We start from the raw sequence: 16,464 nt of genomic DNA on the forward strand, positions 1-16,464 counted from the left end.
AAACTTTTAACAGTACTTTAAATATTCTAGCATTTTTGGGTTGTGCATTAGAGTAGTTTTGAGGTTATGTAATCAATCATTTTTAGTTAACATTGAATACTTTTTCAGCTTTAACTTTTACCAGTACTTTAAATATTATACCATTTTTTGGATTGTACATGAAGGAGCAGCTATGAGGTTATGTTTGCAACTTTTTTATTTAGTTACATTGCTAACAGTTTAGGATAGTAAGCTTGAGGGCTAGAGTTTTGAGGTTATGTTTGCAAATTTTTTATTTAGTAACATTGCTAACAGTTTGGGTTAATAAGATTGAGGGTTAGAGTTTTGAGGTTATGTTTGCAACTTTTTCGTGTAACATCTAGCTACATTGTTTTCTTTATTCGTTTGTTATAGTTCTCCGTACGTCGAGCTTCCTTCGCCTGTTCCGTACATCAAGACCAGTCTGCAGATTGCTGTGATGGCATCTACCGTGCAGAAATGCCGTTTCTGTCCTGTTGTGTTTTCGCTGGCCCACAACCGCTACCGACATGAGCGCCTGTGTGCCGAGAACCAGCAGCGTGACTTCCAGCAGTGCCACCTATGTGGCAAGATGGTCGCACGCAGCGACAAGATGCAGCAGCACCTGTCAACATGTGCTGGAGCTGTCGCCACGACATCAGGCATGCGGTGCAGTTTCTGCTATAAGGTCTTCGCCCGCGCTGATTTTGCTAGACGACATGAGAAGTCTGCTTGTGGCATCAACCCAAACAGCATAGCACATTCCTGCGGCAACTGTGCTAAGGAGTTCGCCAGAGCAGATAATTTGAAAGCCCACATCAAGGTGTGCAAGGGGCCTGCTCCGCCTCCGACAAAGAAGCAGAGGATGGCAGCAGTCATGCCAGCAGTACTGCATAAACCATCGACCAGCCGAACAAAGGTGGTGACAGGCGCGGGTTTGGCCAATACCCATGGCTTCATCACCGCTGAAGTAGGATTCAAGGGTAATTTGAAGACTTACGTAGCTGTAAATACGTCAAGTTCTGCCAAGGACATTTGTACGTACCTGGACTCCGTCAAGAACCAAATAATAAACCAACTTGTGGAGGAGATTGAAGAGAACGGACCTCTCAAATTCAATATCGTGCTCGAGTGCGACTACGAAAAACCAGTAGATGCCAGTGAAGACAAGAGGGCCTTCAAAACCATGAATGTCCCCCTCTACGCAGTTCATGAGGTGGAGGAGGCAGTTACCGAGTCCATCTCTAAGATCTGCAAGGAGGAAGAAGACTACATGGGGAAGGGGTCTGGATGGACTTTGTCGGCCGTTAAGCGACTTCAACTACGAATAAACAAGCTCGATTCACTCCGTGCCAGCTCCTACATCGAATTACCTACTTCCATCAAAGACAAATTCGCAGTGATCAATCCGCAAAACCTCGAAGACCACATGTGCTTTAAGTGGTCAATTCTTGTCAAGTATGTGGAAGGATGGAATCCTGAACGTGTCAACCAGCGCTACCATGACTTGGAGGGGAAGTTCAACTTCAACAACATCGAGTTTCCTACTCCAATCAAGCAAATACCACTGTTCGAAAAACAGAACCCTGGAGTCTCCATCAACATCTACAGTATCGATGAGAACCAGAACATTGTACCTGCACGAAACTCTCCGGAAGAAAAAGAGCATCATTTCGATCTTCTGCTCTTGGTTAATGACAATTCGTCCCATTTCACCTACATCACTAATTTTTCTGCCCTGGTTCGGTCCCAAATCACTACACATCACGACGCTATTCATGCATGTAAAAGATGCTTCAAGCATTATGATGATCGGGAAAGGGTTAGTGGGTTCACTGGTCTTCAGTGTTTGGCAAAACACAGTGAGCTCTGCAAACAGCATGCTGCTGTTAGGATGGAAATGCCACAGCTTGATGAAAATGGCCAGCCTCCTGTTCTGCAGTTCAAAAACTTCCATCATGCTGATAAGATGTCCATCGTGGTATATTGTGACTTTGAAGCTATTCTAGAGAAAATCCATACCTGTCACCCGAATCCTGATGAGTCATACACGCTGCAATACCAAAAGCATAAAGCGTACAGCTACTGTATTTATGTAAAAACAGATAATACAGTCATTCCAGCACACCTCACTTCTGCACTTCCTTCACAGCCTGAAGTATACAGGGGGTGTGATGCAGAAGATAAATTCATATCCCGCATTGTGGAGATTGGACATGACGTACAGAAAATCTTTTCTACATCTGTTCCTATGACTCCGCTCACACATGCACAGAACACTGCTTTTCTGCAAGCAAGGTGTTGTTGCTACTGTGGGGGAAAGTTCGGAGGAACTGTAAAGAAAGTTCGTGACCATAATCACTTCACCGGCGAATTTATTGGGTCTGCATGCAATGACTGCAACCTTCTCAGGCGCAGACCAAAAAAGTTGATTGTGTTCTTCCACAACCTGTCATGCGACCAGAACTTCATTATCAGGAAGTTGGGGTATGATACTAAAGATATTTTCATAATTCCGAATTCAGAAGAGAAGCTGATAACTTTTTCCAAAAAGTTATGCGATAAGTTCAGTATCCAGTTTGTTGATACTTTCCGTTTTATGAGTCGGGGTCTTGCTTCGCTCGCCGAGTTCTTGCCTGCAGACAAGTTTATAAGTACTGCTGAGTTTTTCGCTCCTGATGAGTTGGAGTTGGTTACCCGCAAAGGAGTATTCCCATACGACTTAGTTGATTCTTTTTCTCGACTAGACGATACTAGTCTTCCATCCATCGATGAGTTCTTTAATATTCTGACTGATACTGGTATTTCCGAGGCGGATTACGCTACGCACAAAATGTCTGGGACAAGTTTCAGTGTGCTACTTTGGGGGAGTATGCTGACTTGTACCTGAAGACGGATGTTCTGATTTTGGCGGATGTATTTGAGAATTTTCGCAGTCTTTGCTTGGAAACATATAGTTTAGATCCATCTCACTACATTTCTTGTCCTGGGTTCGCTTTCGACGCGATGCTTCGAACCACAGGTGTACAGCTAGAGCTACTCACAGATTACGACATGTATATGTTTGTGGAGGCTGGTATTCAAAGCATTAAACGTCATTGCGTAGCCAATAACGCATACGTACCAGAAACACACGATGCTTCCAAGCCATCCACATTCCTGGAGTACATTGATGCAAACAACTTGTACGGGTGGGCGATGTCTCTGCCGCTCCCCATTCGTCATTTCCAATGGACAGACACATCAATTGATATCATGTCTATTCCGGAAAATTCACCCACAGGCTACATTATCGAGTGTGATGTGGAGTACCCTCTCGAACTCCACGAAAGTCACAAAGACCTTCCGTTTCTCCCCGTGAATCAGTGTCCGCCCGGCTCAAAGCACTCAAAGCTGATGACAACGCTGGAAAATAAAGAGCACTACATCGTTCACTACAAAAACCTACAGCAAGCAGTATCGCATGGTCTAAAAATCATAAGATTACATAAAGTTCTTCAGTTTGAGCAGTCGGCATGGTTGGAGCCTTATATTCGGCTGAACACCAACAAGCGCAAAGCAGCATCCAACGAGTTCGAGAAGGAGTTCTTCAAGCTCGCTGTGAACTCTACATTTGGTAAACTGATGGAAAACAAGAGGCGTAGGCTCAAAATGGAGTTGGTGTGCTCTGAGAAGAGATTTAAGAAGTTGGTGTGTCGTCCGTCCTTCAAGGACCGCACGATGTATGAGCCAAACTTGTCTCTTGTCCACCTGAACCATGAGACCATAATTTTCGACAAGCCGATTTATGCCGGACTCGCAGTACTTGATCTATCAAAAACACTCATGTACGACTTCCACTATAATACTATGAAACCAAAATATCAGGAAAATATTCATCTGTTATATATGGATACAGACAGCTTTGTGTATGAGATTCAAACACAGGACTTCTACCATGATCTAAGAGCCGACCCTAAGTTCATGTCTGAATTCGACACCAGCTGCTACCCTCCTGACCACCCATGCTTCTCTCCCATCAACAAGAAAGTTGTTGGCAAATTCAAAGATGAATGTGGGGGAGAAGTAATGAGCGAGTTTGTCAGTCTGCGGGCCAAACTCTATGCATACATGTGCGGTGGCAAGGTTGAGAAGAAGGCTAAGGGCATCCAGCGTTGTGTGGTCAAAAACCACATCACATTCGGTGATTACCTGGATGCCCTGCAAGACCACCGCACAAGGAGGGCAGGTGTTAGAGCCATACGGTCGAGAAAGCATGTGCTGTATAGCGAATACAGCAATAAGCTAGCCATAACGTGGGAGGATGACAAACGTTTAATCTGTGAAGACGGCATCCGCACGGTCCCCCACGGCTATATCGGAGGCGACGAATAATTTTTTTTTCTGTAAATAGTTTTTGTTGTAAATAGTTTGGTAGTTTGGTTTCTGTTTCCATTCGTCGTATAGTTTCCATTTTTGGTGTATAGTTTCCATTTTTGGTGTATAGTTTCTGTTTTTGTTTTGTTTTAATAGTTTCTGTTTTTGTCGTATAGTTTCTTTTTTGTTGTATAGTTTCTGTTTTGGTTGTATAGTTTCTGTTTCAGTTTATGTTCTTAATTTAATATATAAGATTTTACCTACACATTACTTATTATTTTTTAATTCTTATAACCTATATCCCCCCCAAGGTACTGATACTTATAAATGTCTTAGAGAATGGTAAAATGTAATTATACGCAGACAATCAGTCTGTTTGTAGAAGTCATAGAGGTAGGATGTGTATGAGTATATTAATTAGGACTTGTCAGATACCCTGGTGGCAGTGACGGCAACGGAGAACTTGGTGAATACAGGCTACCGACTTGTCTCGTCTTGTCCCCCGACTTTTCTCGACTGTCTAGACTTGTCTCGACTCGTTCCCGACCTGTCTCGACTGACTACATAACACTTGGCGCCATCTGGCAGTAAATTTAAGAGTTAAAGATGGCGACGGTGGCGCGCTCCGGCGGTAACTTTAAGAATTAAAGATGGTGACGGTGGCACACTCTGGTAGCAACACTAGGAACTAAAGATGACGACGGTGGCGTCATCTGGTATCGATTATATTAACTAAAATATGACGACGGTGGCGCCATCTACCAGCCAACTTGAGAACCAAGATGGCGGCGCCTCTGGCAACTAATTTTGAATTTGGCGCGCGATACTAGCGACATCTACCAGCCAACTTGAGAACCAAGATGGCGGCGCCTCTGGCAACTAATTTTGAATTTGGCGCGCGATACTAGCGACATCTACCAGCCAACTTGAGAAACAAGATGGCGGCGTCTCTGGAAACTAATTTTTGAATTTGGCGCCATCTGGTAGTCTGTGCTGGAATTAAAGATGGCGGCTGTATAATAATTTTAATTTCAAATGTGGCGCCTTAGGTATGCATTAAGGAAGGCAAAAACACCCTCCTCCCCCATTTATCATAAACTTGCCGTCAGTACGTAGCATATATAGATTATTTATTCCACCATATCCCAATTGGTCTCGTGGTCTAGTGGTCAAGGTGTCCGCCTCGTAACCACGACATCCTGGACGTTTTCACGTCCCATGGATCGAATCCCAGCCTCGGCACTGAAAATATTTTAGTTAAAATAAAATAATCCCTGCTGCTATCTGGTGGCGACCAACAGAACTATATGACGTCACAAGATGGCTGCCTCCAGCAGACGAAAACAAGATGGCGGCCACCAGCAGACGAAAACAAGATGGCGGCCACCAGCAGACGAAACAAGATGGCGGCTGATGATTACATCGAATTTCAAAAGTTCGAAAAAAAAAAAATTCGAATCCAAGATGGCGGCCGTGACGAAAAGTGCAACGGTGACGTCACGATTCGAAGTTGGTGGAAATTTCTAGAAATATAAAATGGCGGATGGATTAGCATGGATTAACATATGGATTAGCATAGATTGGCATACGAATTGGCATACGAATTGGCATAGATTGGCATACGAATTGGCATAGATTGGCATACGAATTGGCATAGATTGGCATACGGATTGGCATAGATTGGCATACGGATTGGCATAGATTGGCATGGATTAGCATAGATTGGCATGGATTAGCATAGGTTGGCATGGATTAGCATAGATTAGCATAGATTAGCATACGGATTAGCATGGATTAGCATACGGATTAGATGACGTCATCCAAGATGGTCGCCGGATTGTTCGATCCTCCGCCTGTGATTGAACCCCCCATTTCCAACTACTGTCGACCAGTATGCTACTTAAAATTATATGCTAATAAAAATTAAATTCTTCCTTTTTCCTTCAATGTCTATTATGTTTCACAAAAAAAACAAAAAAAAAAAAACAAGCAAACAAGAAAAAAACAAAAACAGAAAGGCACCGTAGATTTTTCGTGAAAACGTCGGGATAAAAACATAATAAGTGTTTCGCATTAACATTAAATTTAATTATCAATCTCTTTAATAAAATGGTTACACAGACTTGTATAATAGTTACAGAATAGATAGTCACGAGTACACGAGTTTATCTCATGTTCGCATTGCCAATAATTCCTAACAATCACGCGCATGCACCAAAATTGGTACGATAACGTCACAGGCGAAACAAATACTGCGCGACAAAACACGTTCAGAAATGGTCTATCCGATGTGGGCTCAACCACTGTTGTCGCATTATTAGTCTTGTAGTTATTACCGAGTCAAATCTGACGGTGTTTTGCCACACAAGAAAGTTGGTCCGACTATCCGCTGTAAAGAGCAAATAGATGTTTTCACGTGTGTGTGTGTTTGTGTGTGTAAAAAAAAACAATTATGGGGACTGTCAACAGAAGTAAAATCTTAAAACTTTGTTTTTAAATGTGTAATATGACATCATTTCTACGTCAAATGTACGTAAAAAAAAGGTTTTAGGTATTATATCAGTACGATGTCAGCATGATGTAATTTATCCTTACATCAATTTTTAGTCACAACAGATGTCAGTGGTATGTAAAAATTCATTACCTAGCTATGACTTACCAGTGATGTCAGACCTAGGTCATGTATTCACGTGGTAAAATTAACTTCACTCACTGCTACTACAGCACGTCGGTGATGCGAATTCACAAGATTTTACCCATCCAAAAAAGTCCAACACGCACATGATACAGTCGAGTATATACAATGTATTAGTGTATATATGCGTATACATATGTACACAGGCCGCTGCGATTCGCCAGTCTGGCGCAACACGTCACTAGCATGTCGGTGACGCGAACCCATTAAGTTTTGCCCCTACCAAAAATCGCTCAACGCGGCTAAAGAAGTTTTCACTTCAAAAAAAAAAATAATTGAAAAGCCTGGCGCGAAGCCCTGGGAGGTTGCCTGGTTTTGCCTGGTTTTTCCTGGTTTTGCCCGGCCCTGGAGCCGCCCACACGGCACCTCCAGCGATGACGTCCCTTATGGCTGTGTGCTTTGCAGCGGGAAGCAGTGCTGGAGCAGTGGCGCGTGTAGCCACGACGGGCAATTAGTCTGCACGGCGAGAAGGCGTCACCTTCATTAGGCAGAACTCGGAGGTACGTACTGGAGCGCTTCCTGTTGCGGAAACTGTCTGTGAGCGCATTTCTCAGCGTGAAAGCGAGGCGAATTAAAGACTTATTAGGCCCTCGGCCACTGGTATGCATTTCCGATGCTAACACGTCTGTGCGGTCGTTTACAGAAACACGGGGGCAAGAATGAAGAAAAGGTTCAACCGTTCTCCGTAGGATAGCGCTTCAATCGCACGCCCATCGGCCAGGTCATTTTCTTCCTTTCCCCTCCACACACATCCCAGCTAATCACACGTGTTCACCGACAATTCCCAAAAATGACGATGGGGCTCTCCCCGTACCCTGGCTATCGACCTCTCCATTGTTGCCAAACTGCGACGGAGCTACGCTGTTGTGTCCTCTTGCACTCTCTATGTTGGAATCGCAACAGCGAGACGGACGCGATGCGATAGCAAAATATCGCGTTATTCTCAACATGCTTTTTTCTTTTATCTTACGCGACAAAATCAAATGTTTCTGACTCTTACATTATGCACCAAACATACTACGGCCATCAATGAGTATCTACAGTTTGATTTAATCGACATCGTTTAGAGAAAAAGACTATGTTGATTCCAAATTTAAAATTCATTCTCAGAGATTACTGTGCGTGAACACATGTGAAAGATCTCACAGATAAATTAAGTAAAGAAAACCTTTAAAAAAAATACGAATAGTAATATTACCAACGCACCAGTCTAACCTCCATCAAGGGCGGAACTAGGAAAAAAAATAGGGGGGGGGGGCAGATGGGGTTTGTGCGCCGCATTTAAGGGGGGGGGGGAAGGTTTGTAGCACTAAACTGTCAGAGTAATTTTTATATAGATATTTACTTGAATATCGTTGAGTTAGAACACAAAAAAAAAAGTTGGAGGGCAGATGAACTGAATTATTTGTGACAGATACATACTTGTATATCAGTAGTATATAAGAACAGGAGCTGGGACAGGGTCCAGGGTCCGGATTGTGTGGAGGTATCTGCTGCCTTAGAACTACGTCTGCGATGACGTCATGGCGACCATCTTGGTGTAAAAAATGCCCAATAAAGACTTAAAAATCTTCAAAACGAGATTGCATTCTAAGGTTACGAAATATTAATTTAATTATGAACAAATGTATTATGCTTTGAGATAATAGCAAGGTCAAAATTAACATATATAATACAAATAAACTAAAGAAATAATAGAACACTAGAAAGCCTTATACTTAAAAACAAAAAACAAGTTAACTTATTTAGAAGATAAACAAATGTGGCTACCACCACAGCCAAGAACTCGGCTTTTATTGGACGCACGTAGCAACGTAAACGTAAGAGCTCAGCATTGCCGAGCTAATCCGTACGGGTCCTTCTCCGTCTACGTGCTATTGTAGAAGGGACCTAAGACGACCGCTGCTGATGTGACTTCGAACTACGGCTGAAAGTACACTTTCATCTTTGAAGCCATCGCATTTGCAACTAATTCTTTTAGTTTGTAGCTTAATATATTATTTTTCTTTCTCATCACATGTACGAAAATTTCTTTTCTTATCCAGCATTATAAAAGTAATCTATTGGTAACGAAATTTAAAGCTGAAAATATCTCATTTTAACAGTTCGTCATCGAAGTGACCGAGGTTTAAAAATCTTGAACATATGTTGATCGTATCAACTCCAGTTAATGTGACATTGTTACAAACACAGTAAAAGGTACAATGGAAGCTAGCTTGAGCGTGCAGTTGTTACAGGACTAAACATTTCTAACATTTGAAAGTACACACTTTATGATTCGCGAGATAAACTTATTGCACAAGAAGAGCGAGCTTTCAAAGTTCAATTTCCTGGAAGGACCAAATCTTTGGAAAAGAAAGAAAATGAATAGCGTCTTAAAAAAACTAAGTAAGAAAAATGAAGTTTATGGTAACGATAATAATTGAGTTATAGATCAACAAGTCGTGCCTAGGTGATACCGTTACAAATTGAGTGAGGGGATGTAGGATTCGAAAGGTAGCTCATTTGTTTAAGTCATGTATACTTAATCATTAACATTTATACAAGTAAGTCTCTTGTTTCACTGCCTCGCTACTGCAATTGTGAGATTTCAGATGTAATCATAACGTCATATGGCGGAGGAATGAAGACACACACTTAAAAATTATACTTAAAACACGCGTTTCAGCAATTTTAACTTTTCTAAAAAATACAGTTCAAAAATGCCATCCGGAAACAGAACGATTCATCTGCCATAAGCGTATCCTTGAATGCTTTTCGTAAACAGACTCCACTCGGTTACTTGAGCTGTTTTCAAATCACGTGGTTTTTACTTTTTTTGTGTGTGTTTTAATGTTTGTTTTAACATTAATAATTGTAGAACCACACAATTAGTTTTAAAGGTACAACTTCTAGGCTGTCTTTGCGATATTTGTTGATGCATTTCATTCGCCGCACATATAGAACATCGCCATCTGAAGACATCACGGAGATAACTGCAAACGACTATGGAAGGGCGCAGTGGCGACCCTAGACCTTGCGAGGCCATTGACCTATGCTACAGGGGAGTAATATTGTGAAGAGCTCCCCCCCGGATCTTCATCAGAAAATTAAAAAAATATATAGTGTACTCTTTCAAACAGAATTTTTTAAAAGCTAATTTTGAACTTATCTAATAAATTTTGAACTTATCTAATAAATTTTGATATTATTTCTTGATAGTTTATCCTGGGTTTAGTTTTATAAGTTCTTACAATCAAATTCCTGTGTAATCCCGGCCTTAAATCAGGCAATACATATTTTGAAGTTTTTCTCATACAAAAATCATGAATAGAAATAGGTACTGGCCGGCACTTTAAACTACACGCTAATAACAAATTAATGTTCCTTCTGCCATTAATGACCAGACAAAATGGGGAAATAACAAGGAAATTCGCCGGCGCAGGGACCCGAAAAGTCTCAGGGACCCTTGGACGGCTGCCCGACTTGCCCAGTCATGCAGCTGAGCCCTGCGGAAAAGGGCGGACACACAAGAACTGTCAGATCCGCCACCCGGTTTGGTCTGCGCTCTACGTTATATTGTATTTGAACATTCTAGACAATTATAGCTTTGCACGTGATTTGTTTTAAATATAAATCATATGACTGATTGATTGATTTTTATTTCATTCAATAGACCATGCATAATGGTATAGAATATGTCATGAAAAATACAAATAAACATAAAATACAAACACATAAACAGGTACAAAAACAGTATTAAAACATACAATATTAAAATAATAAAACAGCTGCACTTCCATGAATAAGCACCTATTTAGATAATATTATATATAAAAGAAAAGTAATACAAAATTCAGACTGTAGCTAAGAACCAATAATAATCAATGAAGACATAATTAAATTAACTATTATACAAAATACAATCAGTTAACGTTTTGGTGGTTGTGCCGCTTTTGTACGTATTGGCAAGGCGATTCTGTTTTCACTTCCTCGCGCGACCGCTAGACAGCAGCACGAGTAACAAGCTCCGACTCGACCGCTCAGCTGAGCAAGAGTAATGAAACAGCTGCTAGTCTTGAGAAAAGTGTTGCGCTGGTAGGAGCTACGTAACCATCTCTCTGCGGACCAAGTGAGCTATAGTTGTGGGTAAGTGTCGTCAGCTTTATGTTACTTCCGCTTTTACTTGCATTAGAAGTACCTATGGCATTTTAACCGAAAAACATGGACATTTACGAGATCTACATGATAGGTTACCGGTAAGTTATCTACTGAACAATAATCCCTACTTTTAAAATCGTCGGTATGTTACGTACGGCATCTACGCATGCAGAAATGGAATACCTGTGTTTCCAACAACCGTTATATGACGTATTTTTATGTTTATAAACACGCGTTCCTCACCTATTGTAAACAAACGCTAGATCACTAATGTTTTTAGTATTAAAGTTGTGTCATGGATATTCCTAACAGTGTAGGGTATTAGTTTTTATGTAATAATATTTTTATATCATTTACAGAAATGTACGAGATTGGAACATAAGTTTTTCATAATTAAGCGATTGTATCTTAAACAAAGGGATTATCTTCTTTGAATGATTCTTGCAATGGGAAAATATCGATTTAACTTAATGTGTTGGTCGTATAAAAAAAAAAGCCACTGTATGAAATAGCGACATAGACGTGATAATAGTAAGATACTGATATTTGTGGTAGTGCGTTATAAATTTCATTTATTATTTCAAAATTATGTTGATTTCGAATAACGCATTTATTTTTAAAACTGAAAACGCAATAAATATAGTTTTTTTCTGTATCGAATTGAGTAAGTTAATTTAATTGTTAAAATAGAAAATGGATTCTAGGTCGTTACTTTTATTAATACAGTATTGTTACATCTTGCATATCATATTTTTGTTGCGTATCGTATTAATTTGTTAGCATAGAAAAGCGAGGAAGTATTGTTAGTAAATATTTCTGATACGAAATCTGGTTACAAATGCTTTGTGAGGAGGGAGTATTTCCGTAAACAATGTGCATGCCATTACAACGAAGAAAAAAAAAATGTGCGTTCACGTACGACAGAAGTGAAACCTTTTGCTTATTAGGTACAGATGCAGATAAATTAGATTTTTTTATCGAACAAGAGATAATAATTGAGAATAGTGATTCTGCGTGTATGATATCAAATGAAATATTTTTGTTTTAGGCATAATGTTAAATCATGATCTTAAGCTGAATAAAATTAAAGAAAAAAACTCCAATCGAACATAAATTACACTTGTAAAGCTAACATCTGAAGTCTGTACGTCGTTTTTAAATTTTCAATTATACTGTTTACATAAAAATAAATGATACTTAAAATTTAATTGCATAAATATCTAACTCTTTTTCACACGAATAAATAAGTTATAGATACTGTAAATTAAACGAAAGATATGTGTTAGCGTCAATCGTTAGCCGTTGCGAAAACTGAGTAGACAGACACAAGCAAGACAATTCTGTAGCATCACTGCTCGTGTCAATTTTACCTCTCCCCTGCCGATTCCTCTTCCGGCCGTTACAACTAGCATACAGCATGCTACGCTACGTACATAAACCCTCCACCCTTTTCTTCCCATTCGACCGCTAGCGCATGCGTTGGAGTGGCGTCGCCGCTGACGCACACTCCTCCACTACCGGTTTCCCACCACGTACCTAACAATTCCCCTCAAGCGATCGTAATTTTCGTAACGCTCGAAAATTGTAGTCCCATCAGCAAAGAAGTTCACTTCAGAAAAAAGTTGTCACATCCAACTTTGCTTAGCTATTTAATTTTTAAATAACTAGTATTTATTTATTTGGTTTTATGTGCCATCCAACAGCTGAAGGCCATTAACATAATTACACAAATCACACAACAAATGGTTTAAAATATGCATCCGTTACAATACATTAAAAAAAAATTGGATCGCCAAAATTATCATAACAATAAAAGTATATATTTACGACAAAAACTAATTAAAATGTTTTATTAATATAGCTTTAAAATCATTATATTAAATTTTTTATTGCTTTGTCAAAATTATGACGAGAATATTTGCATATTTATATTTTTTACGACAAACAAACTAAAATATATTTTAATAGTTTTAAAATATCTTTGTTTAATTTTCTTTCCAGTGAAATGCTCTTAGTTTGTGACAGTAAGTATTATAATTTTCAATACACTTATTTATTAAGCTATTATGTTGTTTACTTATCATATTGAAAATGTAATTTATTCTATACTTATTATAGAATCTGATCTGAGATAATTATAACTGAGCAGTCAAAAATGATAGAAAACAATTTAGAAATATTGCATCATTGGTAAATGCCTAATGGATAGAGGATTTATTTTAGTTATATATAAATGAAGCATAATCAAAAGGTATTTCGTTAGACTGAAAATTATCATATATTAATATAATTTTTTTTACTGGGTAGTAATTTATAGTCTGTTGGAGTCCGTAGCTGTTATTGAATTTCAGATTGCAGTGCTGTATGGTGATTCTGGTTAAGGTGAAGAATATTAATAAACGCAGCATAGTCAGGTTTTGTGGTAGAAAAATATTCAGTTTGACTAATCCTAAAGTTCTTGATGTACTACTAAGAATAATCACATGTCAATGAAACTAAAGTTTAGTATACAATATAACTTTTAGATATTTTATGTAGTCCACACGTTTAATGTTGTCACTTGCGATTTGATAGTTATGGGTAATAAACTATGTTTTCGTTGTAAAGGTAACGCACAATTTTGATTTCTTCATAATTGACATAATATTGCTAGAACACCATGACTGAACAGCTGAAATATGTTTGAAGGGCTTCAAAATTATCTGTATTCTTTTTTAAACGCGAATAAGTGGGGCGACTGAAATGCTGTCCCTTGGAAGGGCAGCCCTTCAGGATTTTTCTGGCAATGGTTAGTTTGTACAGCGACTGGAAGGGCAACCCTTCCAGTATCTTAAAATGTGTCTATTTTCGTAATTTTATAATCCTGAACTGTTGCCCCTTGGAAGGGCAGCCCATCAGGATATCTTAAACAGTGGTGTTTTTGAAAGGTTGTCTGAATTGTTGCCCCTTGGATGGGGCAGCCCTTCAGGATTTTTCTGACAGTGGTTAGTTTGTAAAGTGACCTAAACCTAACCTAACCACTGTCAGAACAATCCTGAAGGGCTGCCCATCCAAGGGGCAACAATTCAGACAACCTTTCAAAAGCACTACTGTCAGGGTCAAGTTTTCAGGATTATTTAAACACTTAAAGAAACATGTTTTCAGAAATTGAATGGGCTGCCCTTCCAGTCTCTACAATCAAACCATTGCCAGAAAAATCCTGAAGGGCTGCCCTTCCAAGGGGCAACAATTCAGCTCCCCTGAATAAGTAATGTTCATAAACATTTTTCATTATAAGGTGACAGCAGATATAAAAGTCGCCAGCAGTGAATTTGTTTATTTTTTATTTATTTAGGGTTTGTCTCGTAGATGAGATCGTTTAGGACGCACACATACATCAGTGCGAGTTGGGTTCGATTCTTGGCGGGTCCGTCTTCCGGTAATGCTTCATTTTCATCTCGTCACACCTCTTCTTGGTAATTGTTCCTTATTGTGTATCCAGTTGCATTGTAACGTAAAATATATTTAAAAAAAGAAAGAATGGAATATGTGTGTCTGTGTGATGAAAATATGTATAATTAACCAAATGTACCTATTTGAATTTGAAAATATTTATAAAACCTTGAGGAAAATTGCTCCCGGGAGCAATTGTTACATGTAACTTATCCAATTGTATTTTAACGTAAAATGTAAAAAAAAAGAAAAAAGAAGGGTAAGCAATTAAATGTGTGTGTGTGATAAGAGACTATACCGTAGCCAATAGATATTTGATTTTGAAAAATATGAATTACAAAACTTTGATGTAAACTGGATACGCAATAAGAAAAAATTACAATAAAATCACTTTTGTTTCGTCCAGTTGTGTTCAAAGGCAAGATACACGACGTAGCACGTGGTTTAATTTCAAACGAAAGAAATTAGTGTATTTAACAAACAAATTGAAAAACATGATCGTATATCTATTTTAATTATTAATAAATAGTTTCAACTATTAGTACATTTTTTTAATACCGAAAGCAGTGAATACAATTTCTGCCGTTTCATTTTCTTCAGGTTAACTAATAATAATTAGCCGAGAAAATTGTGTTAGAATAGAAGATACATGGCGTCTAAGATATTTACCTCTTTGTTGGTTCCCTTACTTTTTATCTCCATGCTTCAACATGACGAATGCTGTGTTCTTTTCCTTTTAAAAACCATTTTCTTTATTTTAGTCGTCAAACTTTGCTGTCCAAAGGTGACACGTATTGTACTACCTCTGGAGCGTGATTCATAATAATAAATGCCCGTGTTATGTATTTTGATTATATAGTTTTGCCAGTAAATAATTATTTCCTACAAGTTTATCTATCGTATTTAATACCTTACTTCGCTCCTTTTAATGTTATACTCGAACTTTTAGCGTGCATGTTAACTCTTTCATTTCATGCAAAGAAGTGGGAACTTCTAGCGTCCATAAGTACACTTCATTTTATAGGCACTGGCTGATATTAAATTCTGTAATGTTTCAAACCCCACAGACTTAAGAGCGAGACTGATATTTGCATTCTGTTTACACCACTATTAGAATCTACGGCGTAGGCCTAAGGCTGTAAGACGTCGCGTTATCCATGAACAGCGATCAAATAAATTCCACTCATTTAAATGTGTCGTTATGAGATCCTGTGCGTGTTTGAAATAAGGTAGCCGATCGAGTTTCAAACTAAGTGGCTAGAGCGTGGGTTATGCGATTTGTCGTTTGGCGGTAGGCCGTGCCGGACAAAAAATTGGCTTTCGGGTTGAATTTTCTTTGTGGTGTGAACGTGATGTTTCACTGCGCACGTCGCTCAGGCTGCCAACCTCAAAACGCTGACTGAATGGTCGCGTCGCGCGTGATTGTTGCGTCATAAAAAACTTCTGGGCCTAACTTTTGAACAGATTATTTGACGATAGAATTCTATACAAGAATGGCGGACGCAGCTGTCACATAATTCAGATTTTAATATCTTGGATCACTTTACTTTGCATCTTTCACTTTCATTGCGGTAAGTGTTTGTAATTTCGTGGCGGTGAACTTGTTACATACGCGGATTTTTAACAGTTTTGTTGGCGTAGCGTAATTTTGGACTCATGCGTAGATGATCAAAGTCGATTATACCACACATTAGTCTATGGCAATGAGTGACCAGCCTTCTAAGAGTGAGGGCCTATTACAAGAATATAAAAAAGCTATCTGACCAATATGTATCTGGTGTAGTAACTTTAGAATCAACAAAAAAACCTTGCCCCTTCGGTTTTTATGCAATTTTTGTTTGTAA

At 39.0% G+C, this 16,464-nt stretch overlaps 1 protein-coding gene across 5 annotated transcripts in view; it reads left to right on the top strand.

The window, feature by feature from the left end:
• LOC134543171 (protein quick-to-court) overlaps positions 1-16,464 on the top strand; it is a 119,942-nt gene that overhangs the window by 26,006 nt on the left and 77,472 nt on the right. Inside the window, exon 1 of one of the 5 annotated variants that reach the window (XM_063388050.1) lies at positions 11,070-11,176. The exons of the other annotated variants lie outside the window; for them this stretch is intronic. The gene's annotated coding sequence lies outside the window, so the exon portion shown is untranslated. Of the gene's footprint in view, positions 1-11,069; positions 11,177-16,464 lie in introns of those variants that run through there. 5 annotated transcript variants of the gene reach the window in all.

Source organism: Bacillus rossius, assembly GCF_032445375.1.
Source record: "Bacillus rossius redtenbacheri isolate Brsri chromosome 9 unlocalized genomic scaffold, Brsri_v3 Brsri_v3_scf9_2, whole genome shotgun sequence".
In the NCBI taxonomy this organism is placed as follows: domain Eukaryota; kingdom Metazoa; phylum Arthropoda; class Insecta; order Phasmatodea; family Bacillidae; genus Bacillus; species Bacillus rossius.